Below are 13,134 nucleotides of genomic sequence, written 5' to 3'. Positions count from 1 at the left end.
TAACAAAAGCTCAACACGGCCCCTAGCATCCTGGAGCACTTCCGTTGTGTTTTGCAGTTTGTACGTGTTTTGGAGTTTGTATGTGCTTTGTCTCTAGGGGCCACTGTAAATATACTTTTATTTATTCACTCCACATAAAATGTAATAAATAAATTATAAAATACAAAAACCAACTATTTACATTTCATACATTCCAACTTTTAACTACCTAAATTTTCAGCTTTTTCCTTTTAAACAAATTTAAAGTGAAACAACACAAAACACTGCAAACCACAACACAATAAAATATAAATTAAAATATGGAAAAAAAGGGGAAAAAAAGAACGCCCAGATCTTTAATTAAGGGAAAGGTTGGCATTTAGAAATATTAATATCACACTCAACTGACTGCGTTTTATCTTCCCATTGCACTGATGGGTGGACAGTTCTTAGGTGCCTGTGCATGTTGTTTGTGGAGCCGGCTCTATATGATATCCTTTTCTTGTAGACTCTACACTCTGCCTTTGTTTTGTCAATAAGATTGAAATGGTTCCAGACTTTGCTTCTTTTCTTGGTGTCACTCATTTTCTTTACTGTACCTTTTCAATGTGACGGTGTTGTCTCTTGTTGTTGCTCCTGGGTGTCTTTCTTTCCCTCTCCCTCCTGCTCCTGTTGTGTGCTAGTGATGTTCGATTCGTGAACGAACGTTCAATACACGAGAATCACTTTACTGACTCGTGAATCATGATTCACAAGCCCAACTGACTCACTGACTCATCCCTGTTGCTGTTAGCAAGCTAATTCCATTAGTAGAAATATATCTAGTTTATAATTAAAATTGAGGGGGGAAAAAACAACAGCCAGTTTCTTAACAAAAGCATTTCTGCTCTGAACTGGAAGAAAAAACCTTGAGTAGAAACCTCACATCAAGAAAATAGCTCCTTGGTTCACTGTAGCATCGCTCAGCTAACATGCTAACAGCACATTTGAGTTACTCACCCCCTCCCTTGCTGTGCTGGATCGTAGCATAAGCGAATCACTCAGGACTTACTAACCCCCTTCCTTGCTGTGCTGAATCGTAGGCTGTATCCCAATTCAGGGTCTGCAGCCTTAAAGTACGCATTTCAAGGCCGATTACGTCACAGCGGCGCGCCGAAGGCTGTCCCAATTCAAAGGCTGCTCGAAATGCGGCCCTGAAATGCATCCTTTTCCCTGAATTTTAAGGCTGTGGCAGTGTATACTTCATGGTCCCATATATCCCACAATTCATAGCGCGGCAGTCGGGTGTGGAAAATTCTGCCGCAGACGGCAGAAGCGGAGCGGCCGAAGAGTAAACTGTGAAAAGTAAGTACTGAATATGATGTCACTTATTTATGTGCAAATGTTTAATAATGAGGAACATTAAAACATTACTGTTGGCCACAAGTCGGCAAAGTTATGTGACATTAGTGACGTTTGTACTAACTTGGTTTTAAAGCCTTTAAATATACGCCGTTCAATAGCTGAGCTTAATCTTACAGAGAATGATCAAAGCTCATGTAGAAACAAACAAATGAACAAAAGATTTTCTCCTTCATTTCTGTCAAACAAAGCTGTATGACAGCTGTTAGTATCATGGTTGCTAGGCAACCTGGGCAGCGCAACGGAGGCTAGACCGTCCCATTACACAAGCTTCGCACTTCCGGCCTTAGCGGTCTTTGAGTACGCGGCCCTTGAGGATCGTTGAGGCTGCGTACTTTAAGGCTGCAGACCCTGAATTGGGATATAGCCATAGAGTAAGCGAATCACTCAGGACTCACCCCCTCCCTCCTGGCTCACAGCTCAAACGAGTTGAACGAATCACTGACTCACTCACCCCCTCCCTTCCTGTCCTGAATCGTAGCATAGAGGAATCACTCACTCACTCACCCCCTCCCTCCCGATTCGCAGCTTCTTCTTCTTCTTGGTTAGCAACCAACATTAAGGTACATTAGCGCCCCCTGGTATACAGCTCAGTGGACCCTCGTGCTTCATAAGACACACTCACCCCTCCCTCTCGATTATCAGCTGTTGAAACTCAGAGCGTGTTACCTTCGAAGAGTCGCTCCTTCACCGAAGACGAAGTCCGATAGTCTGACTGACGCAGTATAACATTCAGTCTACACTTTGTTTTTTTGAAAAGATCATAAGCAGACTTAAGGAAAAAATATATGAACTCAGTTCCACCACTATTAAAAAAATAAAAATGCTCAGACTCGCATTCTGCTGCTGCAATAATGTAAGTTAAATAATTAGAAATTCGCTATTTCACTAAATTATTTAGATAAGAAAATATATATGTGACACATTTGAGGAAAATACTAATAATAAAAAACAGAAAATTCTAAAGGTGTTTGTGTTTTTTTCCACGTGTATGGGGCAAGGGGGCGGTACTACGGTGTTGTTTGCCGGCAGTGCGAGTTAATGATACGAGGAAAAATGGATAGTCATCGAAGAAGCGATATTTGGATGCATTTTCAAATGAAAAGTGCAACACACGCACAATGCAACATTTGCGAGACAGTTTTGTCTTTTCGAGGGGGAAGTACATCAAATATGAGAAGACATCTCAGTAGCAAGCACCCCACAGTTATGCTACAACAACAGCACAGTCAAAACCCAGCTACTAGCATTGGACAACCTAGCGGCCAGCAGCAGGAGCAACAATCTTCAACAGCAGCATTATCAACAGCGGTCACATCACCTGTTTATTCCAGCAGCACATCAACAAGTACTCAGCAAGAAAATACAAGCACACACACAGCAGGGCAAGGACAACAATCAGCAAAAAGAAGACAGAGGCAGTCTTACATGGGAGCATTTGTGTCAAGGCCCATGATGCCACTTCAGCAGAGCAAGGTTGACCAGGCTCTGGTTAAAATGATTGCCCAAGATTTTCAGCCCTTTTCAATCGTTGATGACAGAGGATTTAGGGAATTCACCAAGGCGCTTGATCCTTCATATGTTCTTCCCAGTAGAAGTACAGTATCCAGACAGCTGATGCCCGATTTGTTTCAGAAGATAAGAGCTGATGTTCAGGAAAAAATCAAGACAGCACCTGCTGTGTGCTTAACAACTGACTGCTGGACCTCCAGCACATCAACAAGTTACATGTCTGTTACATGCCACTATGTGACCGTGTTTAAGCTGCAGTCAAACTTGTTGGACTGTTTTGAATTAAAAGACAACCATACATCTGAAAACCTGGCTAGAGAGCTGGAAAGGATTGCAACTGAATGGGCCATTGTGGAAAAGATAGTTGCATGTGTAAGTGATAGTGCAGCCAATGTCAAGAAGGCTGTGGGTGACATTCTGCACTGGAACCATCTAAATTGTTTTGCACACATTTTGAATTTAATTGTCAGAAAGGGAATCCAGCAGTCTCAAATTCAAGAAATTATTAGAAAGGTAAAAGCAATAACTGAATATACACGCCGCAGCACAGTGGCTTCTGCTAAACTGAGAGAGACACAGCAGCAGATGGGACAGCCCCAACTACGACTGAAGCAAGATGTGCCAACCAGGTGGAATTCCACTTATTACATGCTGAAGTGGATTGCAGGAGTGAAGGATCCCCTCATTTCCACCCTGGCCTTGGTAAATCCACAGCTGCAAACCCTGTCACTTGAAGAGTGGGAGATGGTCAAGGAAACCTGTGAGGTCCTGCAGCCTTTTGAGGAAGTGACTGTGAACTGAGTGCCGAAAGGTATGTTAAAATAGTGTCATAATACATGTATATATTTCATGTTGTGTCATTACATTTGCCTAAACACATTTTTCAATTCTTTCCCAGATAATAGCATTTAAGATGTTTCTTACAACAGCTTATAATTAAATGTAAACTGTAAAATGGTTTTATATGACAATGTATGCTTAATGCACTGCACTGCAGGGGCTGTAACTGCATTAAAACGCATGGAACTATAGTCTTTCCTTTATTTCTCCTCAACAGGTTTGTTACTGGATCAAAAGCCATTTTAATGGCAAGAGGGCTCCAGAGGATTACTGCACACAGACAGAGAAGTCCTTCCATCTATCAGCCAATCCGCAACATGGCAGAAATTGTCAAGCGGCTGGGGGGGATCGAACAAGTGAGCCTGCTTGTAGATGCTACACTTTTGGATCCCAGGTTCAAGAAGCATGCATTTTTACATGATAGACATGCAGAAGATGCTGTAACAAGAGTTGTGGGAGCTGCATCAAGGTCCTTAAGACCACTGCCACTGGCAACACCCAGCACAGAGGAAGGAGAGGGTGTCCCACAGGCCAGTACTTCCACTGAGACAGTGCCTGTGATTTGGGCCGATTTTGAGGAGCGGGTTGCATCACTGAGGCCAGGAGTCCAAAAACCCCTTCACAGAGGCAATGCTGGAAATTAAAGGATTCCTGTCAGAGCCACTCCTACCCCGAACATCTGACCCCCTGGAGTGGTGGAAGTCCCGTGCCACTGTCTTCAAAAAAACCTGCGATATTATGAAGACGAGACTCTGCATAGTGGCAACTTCCGTTCCATCAGAGCGGATCTTTTCAAAAGCAGGACAAATAATTACAGACAGGAGGAAGCGTCTCAGCCCTGGAAAAGTTCGGGAGCTTATTTTCCTCAATGCCAAGCTGTAAGGGACAATTAATTTTGAAGTGGACTAGTACTTTTGAACACAATAATCTCTGAATTTTATGTATTTTTATTTATATTTTTGATTTTGATTTTGTTGATTCACATTTCATTTTCTATCTGTCAGAAATTTCATTGATATTCTATTGAAATAAAAATAAATGTTCCCTTTACAAATCTTTATTTTTTGCTCTTTTTTTGCTCTATAAAAGAGTTTTTTTTCTTTTTCAATCACTCATCTTAGCAATAGGGTTTACATGAAAAGACAAACAAATTAAGTTTGCATGAAAATGTACATTTTTTGCACTCTCCTAGCAACTGACTCAGTGACTCAAATGACTCAAAACATCCGATTCATTTTGGTGAGTGACTCATTCAAACTCGATTCACTAAAAGGAATCAAATTTACCATCACTATTGTGTGCTACTGCTGTTGCGAGTGTAACTACCGTCCCCGTCCCCTCAGCTCAGCGCTGAGCAGAGAGGGGAGGGGCGCAAACGCAAGGCTCTGTTTGGCGTCTCTGCTCAGCGCAAACACAAGGGTTTTGTGTTTCATGTTTGGTATCAACTTGTGTTTTGTGTTTATTCTTATTTTGTATTAGTTCTCAGGGTTTGGTTCTTGTGTTTAGTGCTTTAGTGTTTTATTAGCCCTACCTGCGTCTTTCCTCTGTGCTCTGTTCGTGTTCCTGAGTTGATGTTGTAAAACAGTCTGTGTGTTTCCTGTTTTATTTTGTAGATCCGTGTCTCGTCTTGTGAATTAGTTCAGCTGTGGTCCCTTCCTGTGTGTCATTCCCTCATTACCTTGTGTGTATTTATAGTGTGTGTCTGCCTGTGTCCCTCATCGCGTTGTCTGCTTTACTCTGTGTATTTTGGTATTTCTGGCGTCTCTCTGCTCTCCTTTCCCTGCATGTCCTCATGTTTTCAGGTTTGTGTATTAGTTTTCCCAGTTTAGGCTTTAGTTGCTCCCTGTTCCTTATTTCCTGTTTTGTACTTCACTTTCATTACAAATAAACACTCACTTGCACCCCAGCCTGTACCTGCATTTTGGATCCTTTTCTCACTACAACACATGACTGCTGCCCTAGCTGTGACAATACTATAAAATTCCCTGACCCCAGTTTGCATTGTATTGTATATAACGTTTTATTTCTTCCACTTTTTATATTGCAATTGTTATATATATATTGGATCTATGCTGCCATACCCAGACAGTTGCTAAACTATTTTTCAGTGTTCCTGCAACAGTGGCAATAAAAATGATCTTTTATCTTAATTAGTACTTTGTACAGGTTTTATAGGGCACATATGTTAGAACATATTAAATATACATCTAAAAAATAGCTCAGAAGTGAAAATCATGGTTAGTAATCTTTGTATTAACTCAGTTAAGTATTCATTGTTTGTCTATCTGTTTGACTGATTAATGTCAAAGTATTATTTTCCATAGCTCTATATTAAGTAAATAATATTTTCTCTTTAGGTTTATAGAGAAGAGCACAGAGGAACAATCAGATTCACGAATGATGGACACAGAAGACAAGACTCCAGGTACACAGCCATACACATTAATGCTGTTAGTCAAAATTTATCATTTAAAAGGTATTAGGCATTATGTTTACATGTATGTAATTTTCATCTGTTTCATCATAGTAGTTAGTGTTTGCCACCATGAGAATAATTTCAACAGTTCAGAGAGTTAAATGTAATAAAGTTTCTTAGTATCATCAACAATCAATTTACTTTTCTTAAAAGAAAAGGGCCCAGGGCCAGTTTAATTTTTTAAAGTCAAAGGGAACCTGCTAAAATAGTTGTTTAAAATCTATTAATGAAAAGGTAAACAACAATAAAGAAAATATTAAATTAAATATTAAATTATTAAATGAATTATTGTAAATTCAGAAATTTAGTAATTGTTGTTGGTCATTATGGTCATCTAAGCCTGTGGCAACAAAACAGTGGTTGTCTAATATAAGAGAGCTTCAATTCAGAATTTAGCCACACACCACAGTCTGAATTAGTTTCTACTCGACACAACTGTCATGCAGTATTATCACTGTTTCCAAAGTTGGGTCACCTGGGAAATTTTAACAAAAAAGCCAGATGAGTTTAAGTTGTGCTACAGTACATAAAGCAACAGTAACCCAAACACCAGTTATGGATTAATAATTATAAGTCCTAAAGATTTAATAATTTCTGACTGTGTTTCACTGATGTAGTTTCTGCATAATTCTAGTCTGTGCACAAACAGTTGAAGCTAATGATAATGGTAGCTTCAGCTGTTTCAACATAAAAAATGCTTGTTAGTATTTTCTTATTGCTACAGGGGCATTTCAATTAAAAAATAAATAAAATTGTCACTCAGTCTTCAGCTTTTCAGTGTTTGCCCAAAAGGCCACACAGGCCACACATCCCATTTTATTTTTGAAGAAAAACTCTGAAGCAACAGAACACATTACAAGGTGTTTAAAGACAAATAACAGGTGATCTAGTTACATAAGTATCCACTGAAATGGTACATCGATTGCATCCTGTCTTTCCTGTATATTCTATTTATGTTTGAAATATTTCATTCACCCAGAAAAAATAAAAAACTGAATTATATCTATAGTTTAATAACAAACATATAAAGCACAGTTACAGATTTTAGAGAAGTTCTTTTTATAATTGTTGTCTTTAATTTCAACTTCTGTTTGTCTTCTTTAGGCCTGTTAAACTTTATCACCAAACTTGGACTGGAAATTTTTATCCCAACAAGCTGACTCTGCAACTTCTATTAGAAATCAACAAAAGCAACACACATGATCATCCTGTTCAGTCAGTGGAAGATATACCATGGTGCTTCTTTAGAAGATTGTTTCAAATCAATGCAGAGTGCAGGGACTGTACCCAGGTACCGAATAATAACCATGAGGAGGATCAGTTTAATGATCAATATGACCTTGACTTTTGCCTTACAGATGACACTGACGATAGGTTTAACCCAGTTGACATCATAGTAGCACTTTACAAATGTGCTGACAGCTTCTTGCAACAGCAAATGACCCTCAAGATGTCAATGTGCCAGTTTTCTGTCCCACTGTTGATGCCTCATAGTAAAAATAGTCAGTGTAACCTGATGCTTTGGGCTCTGAGAGACATTGTCAAAGAATGGCTTCCACGTGAGTTATCTCAATCAAAACACTTTGTTGAAGACAACATTGTTCAAGCAGATATACCACTCTATTCATTTGTGAGGCTGAAAAACTGCAGCCTATCCAAGTCACAGCTTTTGAATATGATTCTCAGCCGAGGTCAACAGAATCACAATTACTTCATTCACAGAGGAAATGGAAGGAGGAGCAATTGAAAAGAAAATTGCCAATGGACTGGTTGAGGTTTGTTGGTACCTGCCCAGTGGAAGAGAAAATCTTGACATTTTTCCGAGCCAGCTTCTTTCGCTAATTTGCGAGGAGACATTTGTGAGTCGCTCACACAATTCAATTTTCTTTACAAGTATCAACTGCTGTCTTTGTGTTCTGGACAAAGTTGAAGAACATGAGCAGAAGATTTTGCTTTCTCTACCAAATGTGAAAACAAAACTGTTCTTGGTAGTTGATGTCAAAGACAGGAATGCAAAAGAAGACATATTGTCTGTGAAGGCAACACGAGAAAATTGGATTTACCGAAACTCAGCATCAAAATTAAACGCTCAAACATGAACGTTGTCGAGTTTTCAAAAGATATTTGTGCAGCTATTAAGACCTCAAATGTAACCACAATGAAAATAATCAACATGTTTGACAAAGGCTGTTGAACTTGGTTTGTCTGTGGATGAATGCAGGAGTGAAAACCAAGAAAAGGCAGCTGAAGAGATTATGAGGGGCATTGGAGTCCGCAATATATCCGACTACAAGAAGCAACAACTTCCTCTGCAGGGAGATAACTGGAAGAGGTTGTCACAGTTGGAAAAGGAACAGTGTAGATTAAAAGATGTTGGTGACTCAGGACTGGAATATTACAAATGTCAGCTCCAGGAAGAAGTGAAGCAAATTAAGAAGGAGCAAAGTACCTACAAATTGTCCAAAGCAATGAGAACTTTTATTGCTAACTTATCTACGAACAACAAGGAAGAACAAAACTATTTCCTAAAATGGATGAAACTGAAGCTTGATACAAAATCACGGGAAAAACTCTCCGCATTGAGAAAGAAATTTAAAGAAGAGTGCAGGAAGAAAGAGTCCGAACTCATTGCAGAGCTGCATCAAGCTTTGCTGGAGAGCTCTTTAGGAATAGAGCATTACATGAGAGAGATGGGGCTGATCTATGAGTTTTCTTTGCACTCACAAAAACTGTTGATGAAATAGTTGCTCTGCCAAGTGTTGTAGCTAAAATGCTGCTTGATGGATATCCTTTAGAACTCTTGGATGGAGATGCTTCCAATATTCCAGAGAGATGGGTGGCAGATGTGCTGATGGAGCTTCATAAGAAGGTTGGAGAGAAGAGCAGACTGTTGGTAGTGTCTGTGTTGGGTGTTCAAAGTACAGGGAAATCAACACTCCTCAACACCATGTTTGGTGTGCAGTTTCCTGTCAGCAGTGGCCGATGCACAAGAGGGGCTTATATGGTCTTCCTCAAAGTTGGTGAAGATTTAAAACTGAGTTGAAATATGACTTCATAGTTCTCATTGATACAGAAGGTCTAAAATCTCCTGAGATGGCACAGCTAGAAGACAGTTATGAGCACGACAACCAGCTGGCAACCTTTGTCATTGGTCTAAGTGATGTAACCATTATCAACATTGCAATGGAGAATGCAAATGAAATGAAAGATATCCCTACAAATCACAGTGCATGCATTTTTGAGGATGAGGCAAATTGGTAAAAAGCCAGTTTGTCATTTTGTACACCAAAATGTTGCTGGTGTTTCAGCTCATTCCAAGTGCATGACAGAGAGGAAACATCTCTTGGACCAGCTAAACGAAATGACCAAAATTGCAGCTAAAATGGAAAAGCAACCTTCTATTAATGCATTCACTGATGTGCTGGACTACGACATTGAAAAAAAACACTGGAACATCCCTGGACTCTGGCTTGGAACCCCACCAATGGCACCAGTGAACACAGGTTACAGTGAAGCTGTAGCAGATTTCAAGAAAACTCTTTTGGAAATAATGAAAGATGACAGAGATAGAAAAGCCACACAGATCCCAGATTTTCTCGAATGGATGAAAAGTCTGTGGAGAGCAGTCAAATATGAAAACTTTATCTTTAGTTTCAGAAACACTCTTGTGGCTCATGCTTATGACAACCTTTGCAAAGAGTTTAGTCAATGGGAGTGGGAGTTCAGAAAACACATTTTCTGATGGCAGACAGAAGCAGAGTTAGAAATCTTAAATACTGACAACGAATCAGAAGTTAACAGTTGGGAAAAAGTGGTTAATTCCAAAAAATCTCAACTGTCTGACAAAATAACAGACCAAAAACAGCTAATGATGGAGAAACTAATTCACTATCATAAAAGGAAAGACAGAGATGTAAATTTGATAGAGAAATACAAGAACGATTTCTCTAAAAGTATTATTGGCCTTGCCAAAGAAATTCAACAGTCTGTCTACATTAAACTTGATTGTGCCCTTCAACTAAAGATCAGCAAAAAGAAGGCTCAAGATATACAGAGAAAATACAGAGATGTGATTGAAGAGCAGGTCATGCAGCTCTTGGGCAACTACAAAAAATCATCTCTGTCAGATGAACAGCTGATAGATGTGTTTGAAAAGATGTGGACAGAAGCAACAATAAATGTGTGTGGTCTGGAACACCGAGATATCGCAGGATCAGTCCTGATGCAACTGAAAAAAAATTTCTTAAACCGGAAAGTCAACAAGGATTTACAGGTTGACTTAAAAGAATATGGAAAACAGCCATTTAAAGTTAAAAATGTCCATTTAGATTCCTGGTTTGAAAAGGTAAAAATCTGGTTCCTACATGATTGTCACGGGTTGCAGACAGTACAATTGAATCTTGCACACAGTTTGTACTTGATACAGTAAAGACAAATGGAGATTACCATGAGTCTTTCACAAGGGATCTTCTAGAGAAAATTGATAGTTTCCTTGAACACAGTTGCAAACACCACAAAACAAATATACAGTTTGAGATTGACCTGAAACTTCACATTTGTAGCTTTGACACAAGGCTGTTCCTGGAAATGCACAAAAAGTTCTTGTACAAAAACAATCCTCAAAATCAGCTGGAGAAGCTCAAGAATCAGTACTTGTCAGACTTTCTCGATTTGTACAAAGACAGAGATCACTGTCAACGAAAAGCAAATGATTTTGCCAGAGTTTGCATCAAACCTGCAGTGGAAGACTATGTCAACAGATCACTGGGAGTAGATATTGTAGATGAGATTGTGACCAGCTGTCATTCAACAGAGTACAGTTCCCGCTCTTATTTCCAGTACAACATTCAGAGAGAATTACTTCAAAAAGAAGACTTTAATAGTTTTGTGAGGTACATCAGTAACTATGAAATGTATGTTAAGAACTGGATTTATGAGCACGTCAAGCAAAAAATGTCAGAGGATGAAACTTTATGCAAACTGAAAAACAAGATCTTGCAGGTCATATTTACAAAAATCACAGAAGCGTTAAATAAGGCATCAAAAGCAAAGGATGGCACTCACCTTGAAGATAACAAGGAAAGCATCACAGAGTTCATCAACAGCATGCACAAATATCTAATTAAGGACATCTTATTATCAGAGGAGGATGAAAAAGCCATCCTGTTTCAAATCCAAAGCACATGTTATCCATTTATCAAAAGTCTCAAGACCTCAATAGAAGACTTAAAAGCAGAACTTCAGTTGGAATTTGTTAAAATCTCCCAATTCTTTGAATCTTTGGGCTGAAGGAAGGACAATACTCGGTGTATATATGCTCAATCAACAATCATTTATTTCCATACAATTCAACACTTATGAGCATTAGAACCATCATGATGGGGAGACATGCATGCAGAGGGTCACAGCAAATCTTAAAATGGTGACGGGTTGCTCAGCTTTTTATAGTCTCTAGTGGCCCCCTCCCATTTCCGGCTGAAGTTGGCAAACTCTGTTGAGCTGTACTAGGTCCCGTTGTCAGAAAAAACAATCTTTGGTATTCCCTGACGTGCGAAATGAGCCTTTAGTATCCTAATCACAGTACTCGACTTGGTATAAGGTAGATAATCTATCTCCCAAAAGTTGGAGTAATAATCAACAGTTATTAGGTAGTCCCTGCCATCAAAGTTGAGTAAATCTGTCCCAACTTTGGTCCATGGTCTAGTGGTCGGCTCGTGTGGTTTTAGTGTCTCTTTCTGTTGTTTTGCATCCACAGACCGACATATGTCACATGTAGCGATGTACTTTTTGATGTGGTCGTTCATACCATGCCAGTAGACTCAGTCTCTAGCTCTCCTGAGGCACCCTTCTGTGCCGATGTGTGTTGAGTGAATTCGCTGTGTTATATCTGCCTGGAGTGCTTCTGGAATCACCACTCTCTCTCCCTTGAAGACCAATCCATCCTGTGTGCTCAGTTCATCCTGCAAAGATTGGAACTGGGTTATTTCAACAGGTACCTCTTTCTTACAGGCCGGCCACCCCTTTTGTATTGTTTTTATCAGCGTTTGTAGTGTATGGTCGGTTCTTGTCCCTGCTCGTATTCTGTCCATGCTTTCTGTTGAAACAGGTACATAATCCACCATGTTGACACATTCTGTCTCCAACTCCGTCTGGCTTTTGATGCTGTCTTGCAGGTAGGCCCTACTCAGCGTATCAGCGAGTAGCATGTCGCGGCCTGGAACATATGTTATGGTTGAATCATATTTTTGCAGCCTTAATAACATCCATTGTAGTCTTTTAGGTGCATGTAACAGCGGCTTTTTCATAATGGTCTCGAGTGGCTTGTGGTCTGATTGCACTCTCACAAGACGACCATATGTGTATTGGTGGAATTTCTCCATCCCAAACACAATAGCTAAACATTCCTTTTCAATTTGTGCATAACCTCTTTCAGTGAGCGTTAGTGCATGACTTGCAAATGCCACTGGTTTGGAGTCAGAGCTGCTCCCAGTCCTGTCTCGCTGGCATCACACTGCAGTGTCAGCGCTTCATTGCTGTAATATTTCAAAACTGGGACTTGTGTTAGTTTTCCTTTCAGTCTTTTAAATGCATCTTCCTGCACGTCTGTCCACTCCCATAGGCTGTCTCTGTGCGTCAGTTGTCTGAGAGGCTCACAGTCATCTGACAGATGCCTGTAGAACTTTGATAAATAGTTGACCATTCCAACTAGTCTCTGCCCCCCTTTTATGTCAGTTGGTGCTGGCATCTCTGTGATGGCCCGTACCTTCTCTGGGTCAGCTCTCAGCCCCTCTGCCGTGAGTAGATGTCCGATGTATGGTACTTCCTGTCTTCTAAGCTTGAGTTTTTCCACATTAAATTTGATGTTCCTCTCTCTGCAGTGTTCCAGGAAAAGTCTCAGGTTTCTGTCATGATCCATTTCTGCTAAC

The 13,134-nt window shown here is 39.9% G+C and overlaps 3 pseudogenes across 1 annotated transcript in view; 2 read left to right on the top strand and 1 right to left on the bottom strand.

Annotated features, from left to right (window-relative positions):
* The first annotated feature begins 4,049 nt into the window (after positions 1–4,049).
* On the top strand, positions 4,050–8,276 carry LOC146581211 (up-regulator of cell proliferation-like; annotated as a pseudogene).
* A 34-nt stretch (positions 8,277–8,310) lies between these two features.
* LOC146581210 (interferon-induced very large GTPase 1-like) lies at positions 8,311–12,411 on the top strand (annotated as a pseudogene).
* Positions 12,412–12,647: 236 nt separating this feature from the next.
* Positions 12,648–13,134, bottom strand: part of LOC146581209 (protein NLRC3-like) — a 21,804-nt pseudogene continuing 21,317 nt past the window's right edge. The window contains exon 8 of the transcript XR_014891339.1: positions 12,648–13,080. The product of XR_014891339.1 is annotated as a protein NLRC3-like (transcript). The remainder of the gene's footprint in view (positions 13,081–13,134) is intronic.

Source organism: Mchenga conophoros, linkage group LG3, assembly GCF_057382185.1.
Source record: "Mchenga conophoros isolate Kocher_MC1m ecotype Shallow Benthic linkage group LG3, M_conophoros_male_GT1.1, whole genome shotgun sequence".
NCBI lineage: Eukaryota > Metazoa > Chordata > Actinopteri > Cichliformes > Cichlidae > Mchenga > Mchenga conophoros.
The sequence above is the reverse complement of the archived record's forward strand: the minus strand, read 5'-3'. Positions and strand labels throughout refer to the sequence as shown.